This window comes from Lepidothrix coronata, unplaced genomic scaffold (assembly GCF_001604755.1).
Source record: "Lepidothrix coronata isolate B3197 unplaced genomic scaffold, Lepidothrix_coronata-1.0 Scaffold78, whole genome shotgun sequence".
NCBI classification, from domain to species: domain Eukaryota; kingdom Metazoa; phylum Chordata; class Aves; order Passeriformes; family Pipridae; genus Lepidothrix; species Lepidothrix coronata.
In genome coordinates, this window is record NW_016690258.1 from 334,043 (window position 1) to 355,623 (window position 21,581).

Below are 21,581 nucleotides of genomic sequence, written 5' to 3' on the forward strand. Positions count from 1 at the left end.
AAAACTAACTTGGAAAGAATTTGTAACTCAACTTATGAACTGAATAAGCAGAGGAAACAATTTCACCTCCTGCCTCAAAAAATACTATGTTTAAAGTTTTCACTTATGCTGGTAATAAAGCGTTACCTGCTCTTTAGTCACAGATCATGGCCTCCTCCCCAACAGGGAGGCTTAAATAAGCCACACATCCCTAAGGAAGTTCTGCACAATCATCCAGGTAACTCCACCCAAATGCCTCCTCAGTAGCAAGATGACGAAATGACTGTGCTGAGTTCAGCACGAGGAGGAACGTTCAGGAACCAGTGTTCAAAGTGCACAACTTTCATGCCAGCTGTGGGTACCAAATTCTACAACCTCAACAGCATTGGAAGGTGGGACAGGCGAGCAGGTAAATGCACCACACACTAATCTGCTGACAGCAAGAGAATGAGTCAGAGCTGGTGATGGTTGTGCTGAACCAGAGGACCAACACACTGCACAGTGAGCCACTGCTGGCACAGAGGAGGAAGGTGTGATTTTGTGGGAGCTTAGCTGGATGGATGGCACTGAGAAGGACTGCTCAGTGCTGGGGCAGCCCTACCAAACAGAGGAGAATCCACCGCAATCAGGCAAGCAGGTCTCAGGGTGAAGAGAAAAACTGTCACCTCCCAAGTCCTTACCTCATCTTCTCCTGGTTAAAAATGCCCCAGAAGCCCTTGGGGGTGTCAGGTCAGAGCCAAGGAAGTCAGTATGGCCCCATCACCTACAGAGTAACTGCTGTCCTGCAAGCTGAAAGATGCTGTCATCACACACGTGTACAAACACCTCTGGAGCTTGAGCTCCCACTCAACCTCCACATAGACTGGAAAAGGAGAAATGGTTGTGCACCTCAGCCTTGTGTCCCTCAGGCTCCTACCCAGTAGAGAAACCTGGAATGCTGGTGGGAATACAGGACAAGATCCTCCCAGCTTGCGTAAGAAAGAGGAAACCAGCAAAATCACCAAAAATCGCAGGAAAAGGAAGTACTTGTGCGGCAATAAAAGACGTTTTCAGGCTTGAGAGGGTGACTGAGAGGAACTGAAAGGAACAGTCAATGTGCTGCATCTTACACCTGCCACACACAGAAAGCAAAGCACAGATGCCAAAGCGAGATTCTGCAACAGGAAAAACAGTCAACCCCCTCAACTCAAGAGCAAGGGCACACACTTTCAGAACTTATGTGGGCTACCAGAGAAATAAGGGGTGTTTTCTGGCTCTTTGCCCTCCACCATCTCATAAGAAATAAGGGAAGATAAAGGAAAACACAAAAGAGGAAAAAACAAGACCTACACAGAAAAACAAGATATAAAGTCTATTTGAAACTGAAAGTAAAGTAAAAAAGTTTCATCTACCTGCACTTCATCATTTCTTTTCTGCTTTCAGAACGTGTAAAAACACTGAATTAAGGAAGAAAACTAAAGTGAACAGCTAGGCCTCCAGCTCTCTCATACATCACATGCATACACACACACATCAAAAGCTTGGTCTGCACAAGGAAAAAGTACATGTTGAGACTATTCATCTACCATGTTCTCTCTAGTCTGGTAAAACAGAATAGATTTTGGGGTGGAAACAACTGCTCGTCTTGCTTGCTCTTTAAAGTGATCCTCCACAATGAAACCAACTTCATCCAAATGCCTGGCTTTCTAAAAGCCCACCCAACACTATGCCGAGATTCCTTTTAGCACCAGTCAAGCCAAATCAGTGTCTAACTCCTCCTCTGGTTACTTCTTCAGACCATGGTTACACAGGCAGTCCTTTGGCAGCTGCACCAGCACCCTCCCACTCGACCCTGCTGCGCTGGTACAACTGTTTGCAGCCTCACCACGGATCAAATTAGGGAACTGATCACAGTAAAAAATAAACCAGCGCTTTGTTTTGTTTTTTTTTAGGATTACTTTTCAACCCAGGTCAGATCCCCCATCCATTGTGCAGCTGTACAAACAGTTGTATCAGCACAAGGTGCCTGAATTACTGATGGTTATCCCTGTGCCTGAAGCCAAGGTTTGCATTCCCAGCTCACCTCTCGTTTCACGGCTGCTGCAGAACAGGATCACTTACTAAACTGAGTACGTAGGGGACTTTATTGCTGCCTCCAACCCTGTGGAGGGTCTCTTTAATGAGACAAAATGAGGTCACACTGATGCGTATCCCGAGCTACTGAACTCCCTTAAGCTGTTGCTTGTCCAAAATTATATGTCATTTTTGCAGTCTGCATGCTGAAATAAATATAAAAACATGACTAACCAAGTCACTAATGCGAATGAATAGCTTTGGGCCAAGTTCTGAAACAAAACTCTCCCAGAAATTGCATAACCACTAACTGTCTTGGTGATCTTCCATTCAAAAAAAGCAAGCCTACGTGATGTGCAAATTCCCACTGATTTGAAGACTGACATTTAAAGAGTGGGGAGCCTATCTGCAGTTTTGGCAACTCTTTCAGTTGCAGTTGAATTTTGATTTGAACAGGGAAATACAAAAAGAAATACCGAAAACCAAGATAAGCACTAAGCAATGATGCCATGCTAGTACACTTTAGAACTGACCATGAGAGAAACAGACTGAAAGCTTCCCAAATTATCAGCTCAAATACTGTTTGAAATAAAACCAACTGAAAGTATTTCCTATTTGATGACTGCCTGGGAACCTACTGGGAAGGACTTGGTTCTCAGTTCTCTGCTTTCAGCTGGTGCCAGGTACCTACATCAGACAGACACCATTGTGCAAGGCCTTCTCATCAAAAAGACTGAATAACCATTAAAGTTTGACTTCTAGAACAGAGTAGGAAGCATGTTAATGAAACAGCTTCAGGAAACAAGATTTCTACAGTTTCTGTTGTGTCTGCTCTAGAAGGCAAAAATCACAGTCTCTAAGCTGTCCAGCAGCCCTTTTTGTAGATGTCACCACATGAATCCACAAAGACACACAAAACTAAAAAAAACCTGCTATTTGGCAAACCTTACCCTTTGTTCCTTAACATGCATCTGAGGGTATAGTTCCATCACAGCTTAAGTAAATCTAAGTCAGCACTCTTCAAACCCATCGTCTGTCCTGAGTCAGCACTGGCACTCACTGATCCTGCTCAGAAACCAGCCTGGCAAAAAAGTTAACCCGGAAAAAAAAGACAAGTTGTTTTTGCCAATGTGGCTTCCTGAACTGGTTTAGTGCCAGTGCCCAACGAAAGTAAAAGGGAAGAATCATTCAGCAGGGCAAGGGCAGGCACAAGAGTAGCAGAGCCAATTCCATCCAGCTCCAACTGCCCCGCAACCACACGCTGAGAACAGTCTCACCCCAACTTTAAGGAGATGTGAGTTGTCACTCCCAGCAGAAAGATCATTCAACTTTCTCACCTCTCCTGACATCTTCTTTACACCAGCATCAGCATTTCTGCAGGCAAGCAGATTAAACACCCAAGTGGGTAGGAAACCATAACAGCAATATATAAAACTACAATAAAAGCCTTTAGTACTCAGATGGATCAGGTCCCTAAAAGATCTGACCATGAGATTCAGCAAGCCCCCAGTGTCAAAAGATATGAGAAGTGGGAACCAAGGCAAGGCAAAGGTTCAGCTTCAAGCAACTGTGAAGCTGCTCTCTTATTCAACATACATAAAATATCACAACAAAACTACGTACTAGTTATACAAAAACACTTCTATTCAAAAGATTTAAATTGTGCATTAAAAAATCAGCAATCTAATTCTTCATGTTTTCATCTTCCACAACATACCATTAATATTTAAAATGCCCTATTTCCTCAAAAATAAATCTTTAATTTATTTGCTACCAGCACCATTTCCAGAGCAAAAGAGCTACTAAAATACATAAGGGAGAGTGAGAAACAGCCTGTTGTGATTAAGTAGGGCATGACAAACGGCAGCAGCATGTGCAAGCAGTACCAGGGATCAAAGCCAGGAGGAACAGTGACAACAACATTATACAAACAACACCGATTCATGAACAACAAAGAATTCTTAGAAACTGCTGCCTGGGTTATGTCCAAGGCTCTCTTTACCTTGGTTAAACTATTAAGAAAGTCGCTTCAGAAAGCTGACCACTTTTGCACAACCAAGCTTTTTAGGAAGGAAGAGCTGATCCATCTAAAGAGCTCTGTGCAGGAAACCACTGCAACAGTCACTGTGAAGCGATGGAGCTGCAACGACACTGAAGGTGACAGGACGCTGGAACCAGTAATTTGTCCCTTGTCTCACCATAAAAGGGTTCTTGTGCCAACACCTACCCCTCATCTGCTGTGCACAGCAATACCTTAAGGGTAGTGACATTCTAGGGTCTTCTCAGAAGAACTTCCCTTATTCATAAGGTATTTTTCATGACTTTAAACTGACACCCATTTTCTCACGATCGACATCTGTTGTAGCTACTTCTCATCACCGCTTGTAACACCTCACCCTGGACACAGCACTGATCAAATTGGGGATTCCTGGAAGACCCAGTTCTGCCTCAGAGATGCAGCAAATTCAATTGCTGCTCGTCATCTTCCTTCCACTTGGAGGACAAGCACACTCAAAGGACAGTCTGGGTCACTTCCATACACAATTCACTACTCCAAAATTCAGAGATGAAGTTGTGACCGTCTCTTGAATAAGCAGCAAGTTTCCATTGCACTTGGACAATCTTGCAAAACAAGTAAGTCTTTCAAAGAAAACAGTATGTTCATGAGCAAATGCTACAACATCTCTGTCCCCACAAATTGCTAAAATATCACAAATCACAGTCAAAAAGTCCATCTTAATAAATTCTTGACCTGTCAAAGTCACTAGGATTGAAAGTATTGCTCTTTGAGTATCAAATATTAATATTAAAGGAGTTTTAAACATTCAGAAAATTCACTAAAGTGATAACTTAGGACTGCATTTAGACATCTGAATTTTTCACAACTCTCCAATACAAGTAAAATATAAGGTGAACATAAAACTGTGTTGAAGCTGCAGTGCTAAGCAGAAGCATATGGTCCCACTTAGATCAAAGCATGCTCTGAGTGTCACTCCAGTAACAGACAAGTATCTGTATACAGTAAGACTTTCTAACACTGTCACATAAGATTATCAACCCATAAACACACAGCTGTCTTCTGGCAGGTAGTCAAACCTGAGGCAGGAGGAGTTTCACAGGGGTCAAGACTCTTGCAGGACTCATCTAGGTCTATTTTCCGCTGCTGGCAGATGACATAGGAAAAAGGGAGAGGAACTGATCATAGAGGTGCAGAGCTTTGCACAGGGATTGTTTCTCACCCCACAAAAGGTGACCTCCAAAGCCTCTTTGATTCTCCTCTCCTTTAAGAGGATTATGAGTCCTACCCTTGGGAGACTTCAGCTCAGCTACCAGCCCACCAATATTACACATTAACATAACGTCTTGTCTCTTTGTTCCTATCAGCAGAGAGATATTAGAAGAATTTATGTGATCACTGCTCAACTTCAAATGGAACCTCTAATGCAAGAAGAGAAAGCCACAGAGAGTGGTATTTGGAGGGGACTCTTTGTGGCTGCAAGTCTGCCCAGTGCTTCCCTGCTCAAATCCCAATTCAGCTTATCTGCACATGCAGGCTGCTGACTCCCCCTGGAAGCAGACATTTAATCAAGGAAAGACTGAATACAGGATCATCACATGCTAAAAAATTAGGGCAAGTCTAGTGAATGCAGTTCACAGCTCCACAGCTCATGTACCAAACCAGAGCCTTGGCGAGCACTAAGCCCAGGTGTGCTGTCAAGAAGTGAGGAGCAGCAATGCCCTGCAAGAACACGCTGGCACCTCCAACAGAAAGCCAAGGAGCAGAATGCAGCACATTCCGTTACATAAATCTTTCTTTTTCACAAACACAGGAACTAAAAATTTGAGGACAATTTTCCCCCATTCTTTTGGTTTGGCTTTTTTTCCCCCACCTTCCAACAAGACACCATTTGGACACTTCTGAATGGAATCTATAGAGCAAGTCCTGAATCATCCCCAGACAACATAATTAGGAATCATTTCCCTTGTCACTTAATAGTGACAGATGTAAAGCAATTCATGCTGCCATGCAGGTGAACATATGCATTTTTCCTTCATAAGGTAATCAAAGTTAAAATGCATTATGAATTTCACAATTACAAAGACGTGAAGAGAAGAAACCTTAACAGGAAGGAACACATTGCCAGTAAGGAAGCAGCATCTTTGTGAATGGAGATTTAGGGTGAGATTAGACACACTTACAAGCTAATCTCAATGCATACAGTCAGTTCCCGTTTGGAACAAATGGTAAAATGTTCTCAGAAGGAAAAAAAAAAAAAAAAAGAATGTGGCTAACACAACAGATCTTTCAGATGCATCTGCAAGAACACTCCACATTTTTGGCTGTTTCAGACTGCATGGTGCAACAGCAAAGTGAAGCCAAGAGTTAAAGAGGTTTAACAAGTAACTGTACAGAGAGGCTACAGGGTTAAAGACAGATGCACAAAAGCCACAAAGAGTTGAACCCATGAAGAATTATTACAAAAGCCAAAAATGCAGAGGAGCTCAAATTACATCCCTTAGGCAGTTCTGATAAAATAAGAATGATCTACAGCTTTCCAAGAGACTGCTAACTGAAAGATGAATATAAGCAGCTTGTGGTAAACTTGGGTTTTTAGTATCTGTTCTCAACTTTTGAATTATGATGCTTTTAAAACACAAAAAACCAGCTTTGATTAAAAAGTCACTTGCTGCAGATAATTGATCTCCACAGAAAAATCCACAACTAGGACAAAAAACAAGCTTCTAATTGCTATTTTTGATTCTGCAGTGACAAAAAACCTCAGGACCAATATTATGTAAGACCATTAACCTCTTTGCTCATAACTGGCACCTTAATTTAGCACATTACCACACCAGATAGCTGGAACTGAATTCTTAATGCCAAAGCACACCACTGGCTGCAGCAAGGCAGTAACGGCAGTCATGGAAAGGAAAAAAAAATCCCAAAGCAAGCATCCTACGCTGAATTTTGCAATTACAGTTCCATGGGCACAAGTATATAAATCTGAGCCTGTCCAGCTCTAATGAAACAGTATTCTTTCCACAGTGGTAATCCCAAAAATATTATCAGATGCCCCCTAGTATCTCAGGAACAGTGAAGAGAAATCAAAGTACTCAGTAGATCTGTGCTGATGGAAAACCTCCAGCTCACCTTTTATACTAGAAAGTCTATGAAATCCCAGGAGGCTGTAACCTGCTGAAAACAAAATTACTTTATGTTTTGAGCAACTGTTTTTCTTCTTTACAAACCCCGCAGCACTCCAAACACATCCTCCACAGGTGTGACTGAAATCTCCAAAACTACCACATATTGTACTTAACTATAGTTCAGTAGCTATCACATATATACACGTGACTAAGGGAAAAACAAAACAAGGTAATCTTGGAAAAACATTCATGTGAGCCCCCCCACTCCCCCCTCAAGAAAAGACAGATTAATCTTCTACACTGATAATGAGCCAGACTGATGAATTTCAACCAGACAGCGTCTTAAATACTGTCTTCCATCCATTCTTATCACACTGTGGCAAAGAACGACATTCAGGAGGAAAAGAAAGACTGATTAAGAGCCTACTTTCAAACCTAATGTCCTGCTGTGTGGAAAGAGCTCTCTATGAATCACCCGTTCATCCGCCTCTGACTCCATTTACTCTTCAGAATTCCCTGATGTGCTTGAATTCATACTCCACCCATCCAGACTGTAATGTCCCAACTTGCACACAAGAATACTGTGGGAAACAGTCCCAAAACACCCAGTAAACTTAAGCTAAATGGCCTCTGGTGCTCTTCCTCATCCACAAATCCGATTATTTTATCACAGAAGACAATGAGGTGCGTCAGACACAACTTACCATCAGTAAATCCATACTGACTGTTCCCAGTCACATTCCTTCACATGCTCAGAAAGGTGTCCCAAACAGACCTGACCCATGACTGTCCCCAGGACTGAAGTGGGTCTGACCACCCTGGATTATTCTTTGGGCCTATTTTGAAGACAAGTGATCAGACATGCCCCGGCATCCCTGTGACTTTTCCAAGGTGGCCAAGACTCAGCACCATCAGGTCCCATGGGCTCACATGGCTCAAATTCTCTCAAGTAATCACCCACTCTGTTGCCATTTGCTTCTGACTGCTGGTTCCTCTCCGAACCCTGTCTCCTAACACAGGAGCTGGGAGACCTTCCTGCTGAAGAGTTAGGCATAAAAAGTACCAAGCAAGTCTGTACATCACTCATTCAGCCCCCTCATTCAGCAGTCTTTGTTTCGCCTTTTACTGCTGATGTAGAGGTAGAAGTTATGTCATAATTATCAGGGATGTTACAATAAGAGCTTCCTGAGAGAAAGTAGTTGTTCCCCAATTCAAAGAGAGAAATGCAGACCAACATGGCTGAGTTTGTTCTTCTGTATTCCAGGATGTCAAAGAAACCACAGGTCTCTCTGCAGGGATGTAAAAATCAACTTGCTGGAGTCGGATGACCCCATTTCTAAAACATGTGGCAAAACAGCCCCCCTTCTCACTGTTGGTCAGGCTGAGTGTATTTAGCAAATGGAAGTTAGGTCTGTAAAGAGCAAACCTAGGCCCTCCTGAAAATCCCTAAGAAAAGTTTTGTGGAGACGCTTGAGCTTTAATTAAGAAGAAGAATCCAAGATGACAGAATAAGGAACTGGGATTTTCACCCAGCTAGATGCCAACTGGCCAGATTGCTCTAGGCATAGAAATGGAGACGTTTTATGAGGACTCCACACTCAGGGTTTTTACATATGTATCACCTCAGTGTATCAGACCAGGGGGAGCTGGAGGAGAGAACTTAAAGCTGTTCTAATGCTCCCCAAGAGAAAGGAGAGCCAAGACACGGAAGGCTTGCAGGCTGGGTCACTGCTGCAGGCTCCTGGCACTGAGCAGGCATCTCATCGTGCCACAGTCCCAGTGCCAGAGTGGCGGCAGCGCCTGCTGTGTCTGGAAGCCAGCACGGAAGTGCCACACAACCAAACAAAAGTACACTTTATCAAACTCCAGAACTCGCAAGTCTCCCCTGCCCCCTTCTGGGAACAACGTGGATTTGAAAACTTCAATATCTATTTTCAACGATAAAACTGTTTACTTGGGCAAGCAACAAAAGGAGAACAAGAAAAAGCTTTTGCCTCAAGCACGAGTCCCCTCAGCAAAGACATGGATATTATTAAGTGTATCTCCTTCAACAGCAGAGGCAGTCTCAAACTGGATTTTCTTCACTGGTACACTGAAGCTGCTGACAGAAATTCCTGCCTGCCAGAAAATGGCCGGACAACTCACTACAGCTCAAGTGTTATGACTAAGCTGATTCACTTCTCAGGTCACGATGCAGATGCGCAATGCAGGCTCCCCGTCCTTTACCCCAACAGCTCCACTGCTTCCTTCCCCAAAATAAAAAAATAATAAAAAAAAGAAAATAGAGCAACTGCAGCAAAACTCGCACGACAGGCATTAACTGCTCATAAACACTCCCCACAAGTTACGGAAACCACATTCAACTGAGCTGCTGACTGAGATCTGACTTAAGCAAAAATCCCTTTGCAGTGATGTGCCACCCCACGTATCTATGTTGATACTTTAAATGCAAAAGACAAACAGGCCTCATTAGGGACAGAGAAGAAAAGTTCTCCCACTTGCCTCTTCCTACCACTGCTGTTTATCTGTGCAGTTTTCTGTTTCCTAGTGCTAAAATAAAAAATGTGCTTAAAAAAAAAGAGCTGCAGTTTCCTCTTCACCTCCAGAGTGCAGTCCTGCAAAACTCAGCTACTCAGGAAACTTAGGCAGATAGCAGACATTCAAACACTTTTCCTTTGTCTCTGCTTTGCAAGAGGGCTACAGAGCAGGAAAGCTAAGCCAAGACCCCATATCCCACTCCCAGCTGTGACAAGGAGAAGGGAATTGGCAAAAGAATGGAACACAGCTACTGTTAAGCAGCCATTTAGGATCTGTGAAGAAAAACGCTCCTCATTTTGAAGAGACTGACCCTGCAGCAGATCCAGACGCTCTATCCAAAGAGCACATTGTGAGCAACGACATGTTCCGTGCAAAGGGAAGGGAGAGCGAAGTCAGCTGGTAAGGAGCAGAAACTGGCTCCAGTACTCAGGAAGCAGCACAAATGTTTTGTTTCCTAGGAATTAGGACATCTAGATTTAAACCTATCAAGTCTAAGAGCTATGCATCAAAGCCAAACACAAAGTTGCTACAAGGATCCATCACAATCAAGCTAATCTCACCCTTATGGCCTCTGAAAACCAGTGCTTGATTCGGTTCACTTCAAGCTCACTGTAAAGCAGCTTTAGAATTCCTGTGATACACTGTGGGTTGTGACACCACTCTGATCCATCTCCTCCTAAGATCTATACATTGGCCCTTTTTCTGAGCTGAGAATTAATTATATGAAAATGAACAGTGCCAGATAAGGGGATTCCAAGCAATTGGCTCTCTTAACTGAAGACTGCAGGATCTCTGCCTTCAAGAAATCGGTGGCAATGCCCATTCAGTACAACTGGTGCTGTCAGAGAACAACCTTAAGACCCAAACAAGCAAACACTGGTACCACACCCATCCTCTTGCTTGTGGCCAGAAACAAACATCTGCTCAGAACCATGGTGTGTGTTCTACCTCTGCCTCTTGCCACGACCAGACCACATCAGAGCAGCACCCTGACCTGAGGACAGCAGGTGATACACAAATAGCAGCTCAGAACAAAAGGATTGCCTGGCATAAGCTCCACCTACCCCTCCATGGAAGGCAAGGCACTAACAGCTTGATGGCCTCAGGAGAACTGGAATTTCAGTACCCAAGAGGACTTTAATCTCACATATGAAGGCAGAGATATACCAGGGTAGTTCAGCAGCCACGACAGTGCTCGAGAGTGAATGGAGGGGCACGTGCATCAAAACTTTCTCTCTCCCTGTCTTACTGTGAAGAGAAAGCTGAAAAAACATTTTGCCTCAGCTACACTTGTCCTTTTCTACACAGGGAAGCTGAAAGCACTTACATTTGGCAGGCCCCAAATGGCACCATGTGGTTTTATCGGAGAGCACAGCTTCTGTCTGAGCACTGGTAAAACACTTAAAGCCAGGAGAAGTGCAGCAATTCTTTCGTCTCTCCACTGAAGCCTAACGGGTCAGCGAAGTGCTCAGTTGATTTTATTAACAAATTCCTTAGACAGTCATATTCTACCTGAGGTTATCCAAATGTAAAACAGAACCAGGAGCAGGCCACTGGCTTTGGTGCTTCCACTGAATGTTTCAATGATCTTGGTGAAACCATGCAGTCCTGGTGTACTTTAGCCATCAGCAAAACAGCTTTTCAGAAAGGCACAGTTTATTTGACTATCCTCTATACTGTTTTGAAAGCCTGCAGTTTGGTGACCATTTCGCTCTCCATGACCCCCTTGTATTTCATTTCCACTTGGTCCTACCTGAGAATTAAGCTCTTGAGATTTTAAGAATTTGTGTCCTGGTCCATGAACAACTGAACTGTGTTTTAATACAGACTCCAATTAGGGCACTTCTTTCAAGTGAATGTGGTGCTGTTTGGCTGAATATCCAAACCCTTGAGCAACTTTTCTGCAGAAACAGAAAAAGACAATCTGGGAGCCTATCAGTCCCACAGAAAGACTTAAGAGCACAGAAGCAAGATTATCCAAACAAACTCACTGCACCCTGGTAAACAAGTTTTTGTGCCAAAAGCACAAGGAGCAGTTATTATCTAGTGCTTTCTTCAGCTAACAGAGTTCTGAGACACTGATACTCAATAAAACTGGGGCTTTCTTAAGCATCTGAAAAAGGTCAGAGAAATGCAAGACAGTCAGTTGTACAATACTCCAGACTATACCAATGCTCAGGGCACTGCTTAATTTATTGTATGAGAGAAGGGAACAGCAGATGCCCTGCTACGCTGAGTGGACATCGATTCTGGGATAAATATAGCAAGGTTTGTAGGAACAGGTAAAATCTTTTATGACCAACTGATGGCAGATGCCCTCTTCTCCCCCTGCAACCCCTTCTAAGCTTTACACTGACGAGGGAAAAATTAATTCAGCTGAAAAAGACATATTTTGGGCCCCTGCTTTTCCATCTACTCCTTCTTTCTTTGGAAAACGTGCTAGTCACAATGACAAATAAAGCACTCATTACTGTCTACCTTCTCAATACTCCCAGCAAAACAAGCTTTAATTTAAAAGTGTCATTTTATCACTGTAACTGTATCTACATTAAGGGATTCCACTGGCAGAGCTGCACTAGGTAAGGATGTACATGCTGGTTAATGCAGCTGTCCCAAGCACTTGTAGCAGGAACGACCTTATGAGCACGTCCACAGGGAGTTAAAGCCACATAATCACATTGCAAATCCATGCCCCCTCCCTGATATCAGTTTAATTTTCCTAAGTACATGACCCTTAAGGGTCACAGGCAAGAAAACATGAGCTATAACTTCTCAACTTGACACTTGTGATTTTTTTTTCCATGAGGACGTACCTTTGTTTCGTACTTTCTTGTATACAGTACATTCTCTTGTATTGTCAACCCACCAAAAAAACCAAACCAAAAACACAAAGAAGGAAACAGAAAAAACTGACCTCTATGTGAAGGGAGAAAAAAAATGCAGTGCAGGTGCTGCAAGAAAGTAAACAATGCCATAAAAAAATGCAGGAATAAAGGGCAACATTTTGGTCTTCAAGTTTTGAGTAGAAAATAGCAAAAGTTGTCACTAATATATTTCAGACAAAGACAGTGTACTAAGACTAGTAATAAGTAAGAACAAGTTAAGTAATAGGTAAGAAGAAATTAAAACTAGTAATAAGTAAGAATTAAGCAGATGGGACTACAAGCTGTATCTGATGGGACTAGAAGCTAAGGTAGTAATTTCATCTGAAACCAGATAAAATTCTGAAGAGAATTTCATACAAGAATACTCTCAAATTCCTGGTGACATTAAAAAATCCAGTATCTCAAAACACACATGACACACAACTCAGGGTCATGGAAGGGATTTTGATCTGGGCCTTTTGTTATCCTGTTACTCTCCTGCAGATCAGCTTAACCTGCAAGGCCCTCAATCACTCATACTGGAAATCTTAAAGCTGCTAAAATACTGTGGGCTTGTTTTGTGGCTTGCAGGATACTCTGGAAGGTAAAGAACAAAGAATTAACAAGAGGCCCAGGCCCTCGTGTGGAAATGAAAGGCAATCTGAACCTGAGGCTATCTTCTCAGGAGACACATGAATTGGTCCAGCTAGTCACAGCTTCAAGCTTGGCAAAATGCTACAACGTTTTGAAGGACAAAATCCCAAACCTGGCATTTAAAAATGTCTGCAAGATCATTTTACCTAACCAGGAGGCAGCACAACCATCCTTTGGTGCCGCCTTCTAGCAAACCTCACACTTCAAAGGATTCAAGGTGACTTTGGCTTTGCTAAAGAAAAACCCAAGGAGAAGGGAGCTCATAGATGCCAAAGAAGCAGTCCATGAACACAGTTTATCCTACTTATTTCTCAAGGACCTTCCAAAGCAGCCCTTAATATATCAAATCATTACTTCTCTCCCTATATGCTGACACTGGGCAGCAGGCACCTTGAAATGCTCTACCACAGCCAGCTCTGTTCTGTGGGTTTGAAGCAAGAAACTCCTCCTTTTCCAATTAAGTGAAGGATCAGACAAACAAAGCCTATATTTAACTTCCTGTTCACTGAGGCAGCTGCAAACAAGTCCCTGTAAACACTCTGCAGGTCACAAATTCCCAATATCTTATCTAATTGTTAAGCTGCTGAAGTAGATCTCAAAGCTCTTTCCAACAGGCTTTCTTGAGTGCCACTTACAACAACTGAGGCCACTGGTTATGTAACAGAGCTGTAAAGCCAAAGCCAAAAGGCAATAATTTGTTAACCTGATCTATTGTCAAATGGATTCGCATCTAACTATTCCGTGTAGAAGCTACACATATATAAGAAGTAAACATTTTCTGCCCCATATGCTAAAAAGGCACAGCACACACTCATTCTGAAAGTCACACAGACTATGGGAAGTTTGTTTTTAATCACAGGTCTCTGTCAAGTGTATAAAAGCTACCTTGGGTTTTCACACTTTCAATTCTTCTAAAGATGCTGGAAGGTCACGTTGCAGGTTGGTTTTTGTTGGTTTTTTTTCTACAAAACAGTCTGCTAAATCACATGTATTATCACAGCCACAATATGTCATGGGCCATCTATAGCTAGGGAAAACAAATTTCCCTTTCATTTTCTCCTCCAGATCAATACAGTGTGATAACAGGTGCCAGAAGCTTATCCTCTCAGGCTGAAAGAAACAAAATAACAAGCAGTATGGGTAGGAAATAATACACAGTTCTCTTCTCCCATAATCATAAGAAAACAGCAAATGACAGGAAACCTGATTCAGAAAAGTGCTCTGCACTCATGCAAGAGTCAAGCTGCCAAGCTCACTACCCAGGGACACTGACCTTTATCAGAATTCTTAAAAGGTTTTGAAATTTCTTCTGGTTGTCATGTCACAATAGGATGAACTCCAAAAACACAAGTCCTGGAAACACTTCACAATCTAACTTGTAATCCTTAAATGCCAGGTTTTAGGAAGATATTTTAACTGGAGTGAATAAAGAGCTTGGTTTACATTTGGCTGGTGAATGATATGATACCCTTAACTACTTTAACAAAGAATATTTGAGTCGAGCTGCACTTACAAAGCAGAATTTTAAGAGGACTGTTTTTTGTTATCAGGCAAACCAAACTGTCAATAGGTTCCCTGTATTCTCAGCTGCTGAAATACTCTGGAAGTGTCAACCCTAAAAATGATACATGATGAACGAACAGACCACAGGAACAGAAATATCTGATCTTATTCAACTAAAGCTAAGAATAATTAAGGGGAAAACAGAACCCCCCAGGTGCTGTTATTACAGGAAAAAAAAAATACCACTGTGCAGAGCCCCTGAAGAAAACTATTCATACTTATGCATGGTGCACAACAGTGATACTTCTTCAGACTGACTAAAACAGAGGTTTTTCCTCAGTTCTATGAAAATTAAAGATGCATGAAGCATGTCTGATAACGCTTATTGGTTCAGACTTAGCTTACCGTCAAACTGTAATAAGTGTATTCAGGTCAACACTTGTGGTAAGAACTGTGAAGTATTAAGACCTCGATTACATAAAGAAGATTTATGTCCAATGCCACTTGTACAGCATAAGAAAACACACAGTATTTGGTTCAAATGGAAAATAAAGCAAAACATTCCAATATTTGCCAAAGTAAGGGGATCTATAATAATTTCGTATAGTGTCACATTAAATCTAAGTAAAACCCACATCTTAAAGATTAACATAATGCAGGTTTTATGATGGGAAGCATGGGGGTGTTTAAGAAACTATCTAAAAAACTTGCACATGTAGTGTTTCCACACAAACTGAGCTTCAGAGTGCTTTAACAATTCTTTTGGGACAGACTCAAAAGACTGAAGTTCTTTTTATTCCATACGTTTGTTGGATGAGAGTCAATGCCCATGAATCCAACAGGCAGATCTTCTTCAGATCTGCCACACAGCACACAGACCAGAGTTTGGAAAAGTGAAATATACCTTCCACCAGGCAGCAAGTGGTGTGAGCTCCTTCCAAAGCTCCAAGCCTTCACCAGTTTTATTCACAGCCCACAATAGCACTCAAAACAATGCGAGAGCACCACACCTCATCTTCTGCAATAGCTCCAGCAATTTCATGGAAGTTACTCTCTGGTTTGATTGAGCCACTGAGTAAGACACGGGACTATGTAGCCCCCAGGCTTCTCTCCCAAATCCTTCTTGCTTTAAATAACTCACTGACATCTGCACTCTCTGGTGCACTGATTTTGGTGTTCAAAGCTGCTTATCGCCTATAGTTAGCTGTAATGAGATCATGACTGCCTCCCCACACGTGCTTAAGCTGCTTAGACAGTACTGTCAAAGGACACAGAACAAACAGCCAGCCCTATCTTCTTGTGCCCTTTCTAAGACTTCTAAACTCGCTCTCGGAAATGCTTGAAAATACTTCGATACCAACAGCGAACAACGTTAATTGAAATTAAAGATCACGTGATATTTTGCATTAACCCACTCTGGAAGTTTAAAAAATGGGGAAAATGCAGGTCAGAATACGAAGAAAAAAAAGAAATATCAGAGCAAAATATATGAGCCATACAGTAAGTAGCCCACCTTTAGATCAGTATTTAAGCCAGCTGTGACAAAGACACAGGAGCATCTCCCGAAGAGCGGGCACCACGTCTCCTCTCCCTACCCCAGGAAGGCAGTTGTGGAGCTCAGCATCTTTGATCATTACCTGTTGCACTTTAAACCAACAAAGACCATCTGTGTGACACAGCTACTATTTAAACATGCCATGCCTCGATGAAACGATGTCATTTGAGTCTGCCTCAGTCATGCTTAAACCATAGCTACTACTATTGAGTCTTATCTCTGTTGACAAAGAACTGGGAGAAAACAGATATGCTAGACTTTCTTCCAAACTTAGGACAGCACAAAGTAACCTCTTTGAGCCTGGAAGACTATCAAGTCAGCCTTATCAACTTTCAGCAAACCAACCTTACAATAAGAAAGGAAAAATAAAAACCAGACAATGATTAGAGTTCTTAAATCTTAGTACGGTGATTCAAGTGCAAATGAGCCACCTAAATGGCCAAAATTACTAGAGCATGAGTGAGCTTCGAAATCTTGGAAGTTTAATTCTTATTACAAAGAACTGACACTGATTTGGTGAATGATTAGGACTGAGCTTTTCACTCTGTGCTAGCACACTTACCTGGGCGTTCCTGCAGTATCCTTAATGGTAAGACCGTAACTCCCACAAACCATATTTACATATCCTTACTCAAAGGGTAAAATTACAAAGGAAGAGGTAAAAGGCAAGCAGCTTATTTCTCTTTGCATGATATTTAAGGTGGCTGCATATGTGTTCTGAGCAAAACAGAAAAACGTTACCTTAGAGATTTCACCCAAGCTCTTTCGGCTGAGCAGTCACTGGAATACGGACCCGATCTCTCACAATCAAGAGGGAGCAGGACCCCAGAAGCAAGTCAGCCTGCAAGATGTTGTATGGAAATGAGTTAGCAAGTGCTAAATTAGCTTTTATAGAGATCTTTACTTGCTCATCAGTTCAGAACTTTTGAGAGCATGTTTTCCCTCAAGTCTGGGACCAGAATTCACAGTGAGCTCCTTTCAGGATGCAAATGCTCTCACTCACTGCTCTGGGCTCTGACAGATGTTCTCTACCAAATGTGTCACTGAGACACTGAGGGGACACACTGTCCCCAGCTGCCTCAGCCACCCTCAGCTGAAGATCACGGGTGGAGCAGAGCCGGATGCACAACTGTTCCTCACCAGGCCTGGTTCACAAGGCACGGATGGTATTAAGGAAGAAAGGCTGAAGAACAGTATATTAAACCAGGGCAGCTGAACGGGCCCTGCTTAGGCCCCAGTACAAGGGAGGTAGTGTCTGGCAAAGCAGGAGGACAGCTGGTGAAGGAGATAACCTTTCTAACTACAAAAGCTAAATCAGAGACAGCTTATCTATCAGAGCCCTCAAACACGTGTAGTGACATCCTACCAGGGCAGGCACATTCATCTCATAACCTCTTTCACTGCTTTTATCAGATTTGGTTGACACAGATCTTCTAGTAATACAATTATGGCAGCTATGCCTGTGTTGTTTTTTAACAGAAACAACTGCACCCATCATAACTACCGTGGACAGCATTATACAGATGGAGGCACTCTCTAACAGCAAAGCTTACTCCCAGAGAAGGGGATCAAACATTGTGAATGACACTGACCACATACTGATGGGGTTATGCAAAATAAAAGCTTAAAGAGGCTTGTCTTTTATACACAGTTAATGCCACTCAAAATGCACACAGATGAGCCTACAGAAATAAATCATGGCAAATTACTTGCACCTCAGTACCATCTGCACTAATACATAGGAAGCACAAGCACCCAACACACCGATTAAGAGAACTGCATCTATTAGGAAGTACATCCACCCGAACAGCACACTGGGAAAGCCAAAAATAACAGCTGCTGCCACATCAGAATGGCACAACACTGCGCACAGGCGATGCCTGCAAAACAGAAACCAAGCAGCCACGCACAAACACTTCCTCTTCCTCCCCCACCACCCCTACGACAGCAGCAACAAACCTGATATTAAACACTGGCCAGCATCCTGCTCTGCATTCCTGTCACATCAGGAATAGGAAAGAGGGAGACTGCTAGCTGCTCCTCCTTATAGCTGAAGGGTTCCTTCACTTTACAGCACGTCATACAAATACTTGACATGATTCTTGCAGAGGTTTCTGCCGCATTTTCTTTTCTTTCGCTCCTTTTCTCCAGCTCACCCACTTCAGAGCTCGCTAGGGACCCTTTGTACTTACTAGGCTTGTTTTTGATACACTCCTTCCCAAAGACTGGCAAGTCAGAAATAAAAGCAGTTGTTCCTAGGCAAGTCACATATAAGCAAGCAAGCATAGAGCCACGGCTTGACTGGGCTGCCACACACAAAGTCTGCAAGTCAGGTCCAAATCTAAACCCTGCCCAGCACCAAGACTGACAGTGTGACACTGTCAAATGCAAGAGTAAACAAACCAGGCTGCAGCCTTCTGTCAATACCGAGTTCTGAGACTATAAATCCCAGCATCAACACTCAGTGCTCACATCTCCAACACATTACAAGCCAATTCCCAATGGGCAGAGCGGGGGAATTCACTGACAGCAAGTGAAGTGAACTGCAGTAAGCAAGGCCTCTGTCAGATTTTCCATGGCTTCAGTATGTGTATTTCAAACACAGATGGAAGAACTCTACCTCCTCTGGAACATGGGCTGCAGATATCCAACTTCAAACTTAGCACCTGCATTTCTTATCCCAATGGAAAAGCACAGTCAGTGCCACTCTGTACCTATCGTACCGGCCAGAACTCACTAGATTCACAACAACCTTCAGACGCTGAGAAATCAGCTAAAAACTGAAATCTGGAAACCTTTTTACAATTATCTGGTGATCCACTGAACCAAAGACACTGTGTCCTGTAAGCAGATGGTCAACAAATAGCTCCAAGCTTGTACTGGGCTCCTCATCTCTCACTAGTCAAGCTCAACAAGGTCACATTTCAGAGTGTGATAATTTTACCCAAATGAATGAGCTCCATATGTGCAGGAGAGAAGGAAAGAAACAAACCAGGCAGCTCGGGTGAGATGAGGAGAGCACAGAACTGCATGATTAAGAAGAAATCACAATGCTTGTTTAGAAGGCTGAGGGCACAAGTACTACTCCAGCCTGGGCACTTTTTGACCTCTGAGTGCTTGTTACTATAACCTTGACTTCTCACCACGTGCAATGCAAGACAGAATAACTTCCAAGTCAGTTGACTTGCACAATCTGTCATGAGAGGGGATCTCAAAGAACATCTAATTTTGTTTTTCTACAATATTTTTATAGGAACGACATGCCCAGTACTGTCAACCTGATGATGAGGCATACAATGATACCATTCACAAAAGTAGGAAATAAGCATGGGCACTACTATTTCATAAATTTTTAAATATATGTAAATATGCACTTTGAAGCTATATGTAACAAAATACATACAGAAAAATACACTGCTGCACTGTTACACACTCATAGTGTTGGTTTCTCTGGACAAGGATAAGACTCCATTTCAGCACCAGCCCCACGTTCCCACCATTTCCCTTGCACCAGCAAAATCATTTAAGCACCCACACCAAGCTGTGGAGAAAAAAAACTGCCAGTTTGTCTCCAGCTTGATCAACTTTTAAGGAGGGAACTCAGATTCCCACCTTTACAAGCACCCAGCAGCAAGTCAAGAACCTCCTTTGGGCTGCAGTCTATGCTTACATGAGCTGAAGTGCCTGTGAAGCCACATACAGAATGTGAAACTGGTGACTGGAAGCAGATCATAAAAACTGTCCCCCCTTCTCATCTCAACACATAATCGTGCTCACTTGCTCTTTTTCTATGCAAGAAACAAACAAAACTGCCACAAGGTGCCTAATGAATAACCAGACTCCAGAAGAGGGTCCAACCAGCATATCCTACTCTTTCCACCCCTGTGGTCAGCAGAGATTCCTCTGGTAATGACCTTGTATACATCAACATCCCCCTCAAGGAGCCAAGGACCACTTCTCCTACTCTCCCAAAAGTCTTTATCAGACAGGAAACAAAGGCAATGCCATGAAAAGGACACTTCAGATCCACCTAACGGGCTCTAACCAGGACGGCATAGGCTGTTCATCCATGCACCCGGAAACGGCGGTGCTGAAAAAGCTGGGGAGGGTAAGAAACACCCTCTAAGAAAGAGAAAGAAAAATTTGCATTAGGATGATTTGAAACATTGACAAAGCAAGTCTGATGCACTTGAAAGAACAACCTAATGTTATCTTGCTTTATAGAGCTCACATTTTCATCTTTTCACAACCTACCACTTTCCTTCCAGCTCCAAAACAAAGCACTTACCTTTGATCAGTGCTAAAATAACCCAGCCACAGAAAAATACTTCTCAATCTCTGCAACAACAAACTGTTACACAGGATTAGGATGTCCCTAATAGGCCTATTTAGGGGTACAGCGATACCTAATAATTGATATACCTAATTCTAAAGCACTTTGAAACTCTTGATAGGATTTCTGTAAAAATTAAATCAAAGTCTTAGTTCAGTGACACATAACAAGAAAAATATCCAAGAAAATCTCCATCAAAAATCTGACCATACACTCATGTCCCTATATCAGCTGCAGGTGACAGTTCACTACAATGAGACCTTCACCAGGCATTACAACACATTATTTTGTGAGACAAGCTACCAACACAGACGTACTGATCACAGAAATATTTCATTAAGAACGAACAGAGACCCAAGCCCACACTGTTCCAGCACCATTCAGCGCTTCATTAGCAAAGGCCAATCGTGGAATCCGGCTTTGGAAGCTCTGAACACCAAGTTAAGCCAGGTGAACCTGAAGGGAGGAAAAGCAGATGGAGCAGAGACACAGCAAGACGGGCTGAAACGAGAAAGGCAGCACATACCAAAACACATCATTGGGAGGAAAAACGGAGGCTGATTCCGAGCTTTAAAATGGAGGGGGATGGAGACTGGGACCAGTTCAAATTCTGAGCAGCTCGAAAACAAACAGGAGTCAGTCCCACCTACCAACCCCTACTTGGAAACCCCAGGGAAGGCTGGTTACGGTCCGGCTCTGCAGACCCACGAACAGACCTGCGCTCCGGGTGTCCCCTGGGTGGCACCCAGCGATCCCGGGCCCCCCACCCTCCCGTGCCGGGGGGCAGCGCGGACGGGCCCCCGGCCCCACCGGCCTCCTCACCATGTTGGTTTCATGTTACCGCCGCGGTCCCCGAGCTCCTTCCTGCGTGCAGCTCCTGCGGAAGGGAAGAAAGGGCACAAAAGGAGGGAAGGCTCGCTGTGCCCGCCGGGCACTGCCCTGCCCCGGCCCCCCG

At 43.1% G+C, this 21,581-nt stretch overlaps 1 protein-coding gene across 5 annotated transcripts in view; it reads right to left on the reverse strand.

Annotated features, from left to right (window-relative positions):
* IP6K1 (inositol hexakisphosphate kinase 1) overlaps positions 1–21,581 on the reverse strand; it is a 37,537-nt gene that overhangs the window by 15,578 nt on the left and 378 nt on the right. For 2 of the 5 annotated variants that reach the window (XM_017820050.1, XM_017820046.1), the window contains exons 2-3: positions 21,449–21,503; positions 17,035–17,134 (exon numbers count right to left, since the gene is read on the reverse strand). The gene's annotated coding sequence lies outside the window, so the exon portion shown is untranslated. Of the gene's footprint in view, positions 1–17,034; positions 17,135–20,980; positions 21,083–21,152; positions 21,354–21,448; positions 21,504–21,581 lie in introns of those variants that run through there. The other 3 variants (XM_017820047.1, XM_017820048.1, XM_017820049.1) reach the window with 3 other exon arrangements.